We start from the raw sequence: 8900 nt of genomic DNA on the forward strand, positions 1-8900 counted from the left end.
TCTTAAAAAATGATATTTCTTTATACTGAAAATGTAACTCATGTTTTTGGCCTTAGTCTTAAAATTTTCAGATTTCCAGGTAAAGGTTTTTTTTATTACTTCTTAGTAATAAAAAAAATATGTCTTTTAAAGTTGTTTATGTTATTGTTCTTGTCTTCTTTGTGCGCCTGTGGTGTCACACTGCTTGTGTGACCGCAGTAAGCTCATCTCTACTTGGCGTTTCGGGGATTCAATTGACATTGAATCTCTTCAATGTCACCGAATATGGTCGGGATTTAAAATTAGAGTTTTAAATCACAAGATCCCTTTAGATATCAAATTTCATTAAGATCTGATCACCTGTTCGTAAGTTACAAATACCTCATTTTTTCTTATTTTTCCAAATTACTCCCCCATTTTCCCCTCTCACAATTCCACTAAAGAGAGCGGATCCGGTTTGGTTATGTCAGTCACCTATCTTGGACTTGTGTTTATTCTTTCTACCAAGTTTCATCCTGATCTCTCTGCCTTAAGCGTTTTACAAGATTTTCGGTCCCCCCCCCCCGTAATGACACTGGACCCGGTCGGGATAAAAAACTAAGAAATCTGAGTTTCGAGGTTCTTCTAAACATGAAATTTCGTTAAGATACGATCACCCTTTCGCAAGTTAAATATACCTCATTTTTTTTAATTTCTTAGAATTAGCCCCCCTCCCAACTCCCCCAAAGAGAGCAGATCCGTTATGTCAATCCCGTATTTAGGACTTGTGCTTATTCTTATCACCAAGTTTCATCCTGATCACTCTAAGCATTTTTCCAGAGTTTAGGTTCCGCCCCCCCCCCAAACATCCCCTTCGCCGGATAAGGTTGAAATATAATATAAGAGCTCTGAGACATAATTTCCTTCCAAATATCAAATTTCATCAAGGTCTGATCAATCTTTCGTAAGTTAAAAATACCTCATTTTTCTAAATTTTCAGAATTAACCCCCCCCCCCATTCCCCAAAGAGAAATGTGAAATATCAAATTTCATTAAGATCTGATCACCCTTTCTAAAGTTACAAATACCTCATTTTTTCTTATTTTTTCAATCGGAATTTAAAACAAGAGCTATGAGACACGATATCCTTCAACACTTCAAATTTCATTAAAGATCCGATCACTCTTTCGTAGGTTAAAAATACCTCATTTTTCTAATTTGTTCAGAATTAAGCCCCCCCCCCCCACCAACTCCTCCAAAGAGAGTGGTTCGTTCTGGTTATGTCAATCATGTATCCAGAGCTTGTGCTTGTTTTTCCCACCAAGTTTCATCCCGATCCCGCCACTCTAAGCATTTTCCAAGGTTCTAGGTTCCTCCCCTCCCCCTCCCTCAATTCTCCTCAATGTCACCGGATCCAGTCGGGATTTAAAATGAGAGCTCTGAGACACAGTATCCTGCCAAACTTCAAATTTCATTAAGATCCCATCACCTGTTCGTAAGTTAAAAATACTTCATTTTTTCAATTTTTTCCGGATAAATTGGTTAATACCAAGTGCCATAAAAAAGAGATTAGTTTATTTGTTAAGAGATATGTCTATCTATTATCCGTATATGCGTAATTGCTAGGGCAGTAGAACCAAGGTAGATAGTCATAGAGATAATTTTATTTTACTAATTAAAAGTAAATACATTTTCCAATTTGGCTGGGTAACTTCACCTACAACAATAAAGTTTGTTTTACCACTAACTGAGTGCGTAGCTTTTCGACCGTATTTCCTAACAAGTTCTTCAGTTTGGTCAAGCTCTAAAGAATCTAGCACGCCGGTTATGACATAAGTTAATCCAGCCAAGCAGCCTTCAGTCCCCTGAAATAAGAAGACATTAAACATATTTATCTAAAAGGAGAAAGGAGGGAATATTCACAATTATCTAATATTATTTCCAAGGACCAAATTAATTGATTGAAAAATAAGTTTTCAACAAAAATTGAAGATCAATATTAAAACATAAATAATTAGAAATTACAGCAAGCTCGAGAGGCAAAAAAAAAACAAAACAGATATTACTAAAAACAGAGACAACACCTCTGAAGGCTGAAGTATCATTTACACTTAATTGAAAATTAAATAGATTCCACAAATTGAAAGCTTTATTGATCCAGTGGATTTTCTATACTTTCGGATATGAATGGTTTTTAAAGAATATTTTAACGAATATTAGGTCCATTAGAACATAATAAAGCCTTTGATGCAAACTGTGGTAGAAATCGGAGGCCATTTGCAGAGCAGGTAGGTCGAAATAGGTGCTTTTTATCAATTTATAATTCTAGTCATATTTTTGCAATTAGTGATTTTAAAACAACATCGATGGCACTCACAAAAATATGTGCCTTAAACTATTGAAAAGGAGCAGTTTCTTTTAAGATTAAAAAAAAAACAAAAAAAAAACAGCTGAATGATTCAGCTTCCTATCAATATGTAGCTAATAGAATCATGTCAAATAGTTTTTGGGCTACAAATTATGTGCATACTAAATATACAATAATATATAGCAGGGGCGTAATTTGCTATGGGGCATGGGGCTACTGCCCCCTTCAGACCCAAGTTTGCCATCCCGCTCAGCTGAAATTTATTTTGAAAATAAAAATATGCCTGCATAATTCAAGTGTACATATAAACAGGTCAGTTTTCTTTAGTATATCTTTGCCTTTGTGGTACCGCTTCGATCATTTTTCAGTTTTCACTGCCATTTTTACTTGATTTGGTAAAATTGGCTCCAACTTTGACCAGCCTCCCCCACCCCAATAATTTTGACGAAATTATGCCACTGATATATAGATACATATCATTATATAATTTTACTACAGACACTATTGTCCTCCACTTGTTCTAACAAATAATATCACAGGGCCAAGAACCATAGAACCCATCTGCCATCTTCATAGTTTCTACAAAAGAGTGAGAATAAGTACTTGAAGCCTTTGAAATAAATAGCTTTTTAGTAGGATTAAAAAAAAGGCTGAATAATTTAGTTTTCGTTTGATATTTAGAATTTAGAATCATATCAATAGTATTTGGGCTAAAAAGTACCTATAGACTACACATGCTATTACCTAAAGTAAAATCATTCCATAGAGACTTTGTAGAGTGTATACAGGATTTTTTCAGGAAGGAGGTTATTTTTTCGGGTAGAACGGAAGAGAGGGGGGGGGGGGTAATAAAAACTCTTATTTATATGAATTTATGTTACTTTTTTGAGACTCAGTAAAAAATTTAGAGAGAGGGCAGACCCGGTAAAACCCCTTGGATAATCCTTATGGTGCTCTAAATGATAAAACCGTAGGGCCCAGAAACACAAGACGTATCTAATTACTTAAAATAGAGCAAAAACTGATTTCTGAAGCTTTTCAATAGAACAGCTTCTGAGAAAAAGAAGCAACTGAAGATAACTAAGAAAAATAAGGCTCCAAGTGCTGCTAGTGTGGTAAATGAGTTTCTTAAACATGGTGGCTCTACGGCTAGAAAAAAGCTACTGAAGATTATGAATATGATTTTGAAAAAGGGGTAGTACCTAAAGATTTTAGGAAAACCTCAATTGAAACACGGTACAAAAAAGGTGATAAGAATGTGTGTCGTAATTATGGAGGCATTAGTCTTGTCTCTTTAGGTAGCAAGTTATTTAGTCATATGATACTTTTTAGACTGAGAGATGTTGTAGACAAAGTTTTAAGAGAATAACAGTGCGGTTTTTGAAGAGGTAGAGGATATGCAGATCAAATTTTAATTTTTAGGTTAATAAGTGTTCGATTCTGTTGATACAAGAGTTTTTGTAAAGGTCTTATCGATGTATGGTATACAACACAAATACATGAAAGTGGTTAGTGCTATGTGCGAGAATAACACTGCTGCGGTTCAGGTAAGAAATGAAGTTAGCAGCTAGTTTTAAATTAAAACAGGAATAAAGCAGGGTTGTGTTCTATCCCCCTTTATATGGATCATTTTGATTGACAATGTCATAAAGGGGACAGGAAAGGAAATGGGAGACCGCAGAATCAAATGTGGAGGAATAATTTTCCTGGACTTAGATTATGCTGATGATTTAAGAATCCTACATGAAAGTGTGTGCAAAATGAATGAACTTTTAGAGGTTTTGCGAGTTCAGATTGCTAGAATAGGTTTGAAAATTAAGGTTAAGAAGACTAAGTTACAAAGGATAGGAGTAAATGAAAATGAAAAGGTGACGTTGGGTAAGCAGCTTCACTTACCTTGGTTACATTATTAGTAAAGACGGTGGGAGCAGTGGAGATGTTAAAAGTAGAATAGCCAAGGCTCAGGGTGTTTTTAGCAGTTAAAAAAATTTGGAAGAATAGGAAGATAAGCCTGCAAATCAAGATTACAATATTGGAAGATACAATGATGACAGTGGTCACATATGACTCTGAAGCATGGGATTTCTGAAAAGCGAATGAAGATTTACTAGATGTTTTCCAGAGAGATTACCTACGAATTGTTTTGGTTACCCGGCCGACTCACCGTATTTCAAACTGTAGGCTGTACGAAAAATGTGGTTTAATGTTGCTTTCTAAGGCTATAATGAAAAAAAGATTGAGAGGGCTAGAGCATAATCTTCGAATAAAGAATGATAGATTGCCAAAAATTGTCCTTTTCAGCCAACCGTCTAGAGCTAGGGATGAGACAATGTCATGAAGAAAGATATAAAGAAAAGGGAACTTCATAGGAGGGTGTAAGAAGGGACGCTTTGAAAAGATGGGGATGGAGGAGGAGCGTGCATTGCTGCGTTGGCCTCAGGCAGCCTGGTGCTGCAGTGGGTTGTTAGTAGCAGTAGTTAGTGGTAAGTAACTGAATAAGTTGGCCTCCTTGTGGCATATAGCAAATAGAATAAGCAACATATACTTAAATGTATTTTTCTCCATATCAAGACGGAAAACAACCTTCACAATTACATTTTAACACAATTAATCGTTGTAAAAAATAATGACAGGTTAAGTTCGATCACAAAAATTTACGCTTCTTTTCTTAAGTAAAAAATAAATAAATGACAAAATTTTAACTTTAACACTCAAATTAGATTTTAGTTAGTCAATGAACTTGCTGAAAGCTCCATATGGACACTGCAACCACCAAGTCCTCTTTGACATATTCAAAGCAATGATAAAAAAAAAAGGATTTAGGGGTTTACAGCATGTGCTAATTGCAAATAAAAAGTGACTTGCATCCCTATTTTGTTTATAAGTCTCAAAATGAATACCTCTGGTATTTCATTACTTCCAAGATTTTTACGTCCTTCTCTTGCCAGATATTGCTGATAATTGAACAATTTTCGTTTCTGTTCTCCTTCTAAACCACTTTTTTGTTCCTTTTGTTCTACACGATGGGGTTCGAGTTTAGGTTCATCTTTAACCCTCTTTTCTGCTGGCATTACTTCCAGTTCATAGGTTTTGCCTTTCTTCACCTTTCAGAATTTTTTTTTATTAGCCTTTCCTGACGCCAATTTATTTAATATTTGCATCTCAGGAGCAACATTTTGATTTTATCTTTCTTTATATGGTAAAGATTTCAGTTTACTTCAAGAAAATAGTGAGGCTGTAGTATATGTGACTTAATGCCAAGTGTGCACCTCAAACCAGACTCATGAATATTACACTACATATTAGAAAGCTGGATATAATGCATGTCTCGCTGTCCTTGATCCAGAACCGAACAACACGAGAGGTGAAGTGTAGTGCTACAGTCAACATAAGAAAGGGATTTCTCAAGTTTTTCTGTAAAGCTCTCATTTTTTTCAGCCATAGTCCTACTTTAAAGCTCAGTTTCAGCCTTTCCAACATGCAGTGTCACATTCATTAATTTTGTTTTGGACCCCAACTGATGTATCCCAGGAAGCTGAAGAAAAAAGTCTTTATTCATCCTTAAATAAGCAATGGTCATTATCTCAGGATCTTCTGATGTTGAGGTCAACTGTTGTTGAGTTATAGTCATTGGGCATTGTATGAAACAAGTGTAAGACAATCCAAGACAATGAAACTGGTATCAGTCTTAAATTAAACTTACACTAAAATTGAGAGAGTCTAAGTGGCACGACGATTCCCTGGTCAGTGGCCCAGCCACCAAAATATTTCATTATAATAATAAATTGTATAAAATTACAGATCAGCTGAAAGACGAACAATTTTCGTGTTTTCTAAATTTAGGCATAAATTGGTCCAAGAACTTCAGACTGCCCTCCTATCACCAGCTTTTCATCATATTAGACTTGTTGCTCCCTATTTGAAGCGGAATAGTGACAGAATAAAGATTCTATCGGTATGACCACAGGCACTTGGCTCCTCCAAGACAACCTTCTACCATCAAATTTTCAAAAAAAGTAGAGAGGAATTTTGTTCACCAATTGGCTTGAAATTTATGGGGCAGACACCCGAGGCTAACAGGACATGATGGGACAAAGTGACATAAACAAGAAGAATCATTTCTAAAACCGCTTTACTATTCTTTGACCAACAATCTATTTGAAACTTATGAAGCAAGCAATTTTTAGCCAAGGGAAAGCAGATGAATTTCCTTTGGCACCCAAAACTTCTGAGGTTTATCTGATTTCCAAGTCAAAGTGTCTGTATTAAGTAAAAACTTGGTAGGGAGGTACCTACAGCCAAAGACCAAAGCTGTTTTGGTTGACCTGAACATGAAGAAAATTCGGTTCTAGAAGAGCTTGTGATAGCCTTTTGAAAAACAATATTAGCTTATCCTTATGTTTCCTGAAACTGCAAACCATGGCACAATGTTACTCCAGCAACACTTTGGTCAGCAAAGCCAACAAACAGTTGCTGCAATATTGCTCTATCGAAAAAAATCTAGCTTCTTGCTTACAGGATAACTTACTCGAGCCGTGATTTATCTAGGGTACACCTGCCCTGGCATGGTAGGTTCAAATTCATACTCGATTGAGAAAAAATATTCCATTAAAACAAAATATCAGAGAATTTTCCTGTTTTCAAGATTTAAGACCCCCATTTGCAAGCTCAAGAAAACTCAGTTATTTTTTCGTTCTCGTGCTGATCTGCTCTTAATCTGCTGATCTGCTTTAATGCTTAACTTTGTGTGTGATTTAGGGCCGTAAGCGTTAAATCATACATCTAAAGTGTTCTACAGAAAATGACAGAAGATGAATAATGGTAGAGTTAACAAAAGACTTTGTAACAAGTTTTGACAAATTTCCATTTTATATCTGGTTAGCTCCTAAGTGACTTTACCGAACTCTATTTGAAAGAAACAACAGATGCCATCCGTACAAATTTCCATTTTATATCTGGTTAGCTCCTAAGTGACTTTACCGAACTCTATATGAAAGAAACGACAGATGCCATCCGTACCCTCAGTCAGTTTATTTGGAAGTTATTACCGGTATAAATATTAGCAAATAAGTTTTTTGCACTGTAAATAGACGTAAAGTAAAAAATATATTTTTTACTTTGGACAGAATCTAGGGTTGAGTTTAATCCCTTAAAAGAATATCTTCAGAGGGGGGAGGGTGTAGGGCCTAATCATTCAAGAACACAGACTTTCACACCAAATTACCAGGATTCATGTTTACTTTCTTTATCATCAGAAACGGTACTTTTTAAATTATCAGAGACGCAATCTAACATAAATTTTGTTTTGGGAACTAAGGCATTAGAAAGAGTTTTTTCTCTCATACAGATAGGTGTGCATAGGTCTGTGGGTCCTCTACAAAATACTACTACTGCTAACAAGACACTGCAGTATCAAGCCGCCCAAGGCCATTACAGCTACGCAAGTTCCTCCTCCATCCTAATCTCTTCAAACCTCCCTCTTCACATATTCCCAGGAAGTTCCCATTTCCCTAAAAAATTTTCTTACGTCACTATCCCACACAAACCAAATACGATCTGCTTTTCGTTTAGCCATAGTCGGTTGGCCGAAAAAGACAGTCTTTCGAAATATGTCATCCGTCATCTGAAGAACGTACCCTAGCCCTTCCAACGTTTCTCTCACCTTAACCAAACTTAAGAAAGGAAAAACGTGTATAATTATAAAAAACAGTGGAACAAAAAAAGGAACAGCAGCAGCAAACTTTAAATAATAAAAATCCAAATATATTGACTCCATGTCGGAGAAACTTTGCAAATGAAAAAAAAAATTAAAGTTGAATTAAACACAAGGTATAAAGACAAAGAAAGAACAAAAGCAAAGAAAAACAAAAAAAACGAATAAATAAAATCATATCTTAGTAACTTCCAAAATGCTGCAATCAGTGTATAAGCCTGAATAAGCACACAGAAACAACAAAGCACTGTCTCTGGTACACCAAATTGTGCCTCGTACTATTTCAGATTGGCAACGAGATATTTTTATTTTCTGGATGTTTATTCAGGCTTTTACCCGGATTGCAGTATTTTGAAGGTTATTCAGATACGAGTTTTATTTATTGATTTTTTTTTTCTTTATACGCTGCATTCATTATATTTAAACTTTTATAATTTAAAGTTTGTTTTTCCACTGTTTGATTAAAATTATACCCATTTCTCTCTCTCTTAAATTCTGTAAATAGAAAAGCAATGTGGTCTAAGAAATAAATCTAAAAAGAGGGATTCAACCACACCTTTCATAAATTTCTCTGGAAGACATCTAGCATATCTTCTTCCGTTTGTCGGAGCGCTCCTGCTTCAAAATTATACTTGATCCATGTCATCACTGTAAATTGCTGTATTCTAATCTTAGTTCACACACGTAACTTCGTATTGTTCTAAACTTTTTCAACTGTAAAAAAAAACCTGAGCCTTGGCTATTCTACTTTTAATATCTTCACTGCACCAACCATCTTCACTAATAACACTACCTAGGTACATGAAGCTGTCCCCATCATCGATCTTTTCGTTACCAACGTCACCTTTTCATCAATAATTT

The sequence above is a fragment of the Artemia franciscana genome, chromosome 5 (genome assembly GCF_032884065.1).
Source record: "Artemia franciscana chromosome 5, ASM3288406v1, whole genome shotgun sequence".
Classification (NCBI taxonomy): Eukaryota; Metazoa; Arthropoda; class Branchiopoda; order Anostraca; family Artemiidae; genus Artemia; species Artemia franciscana.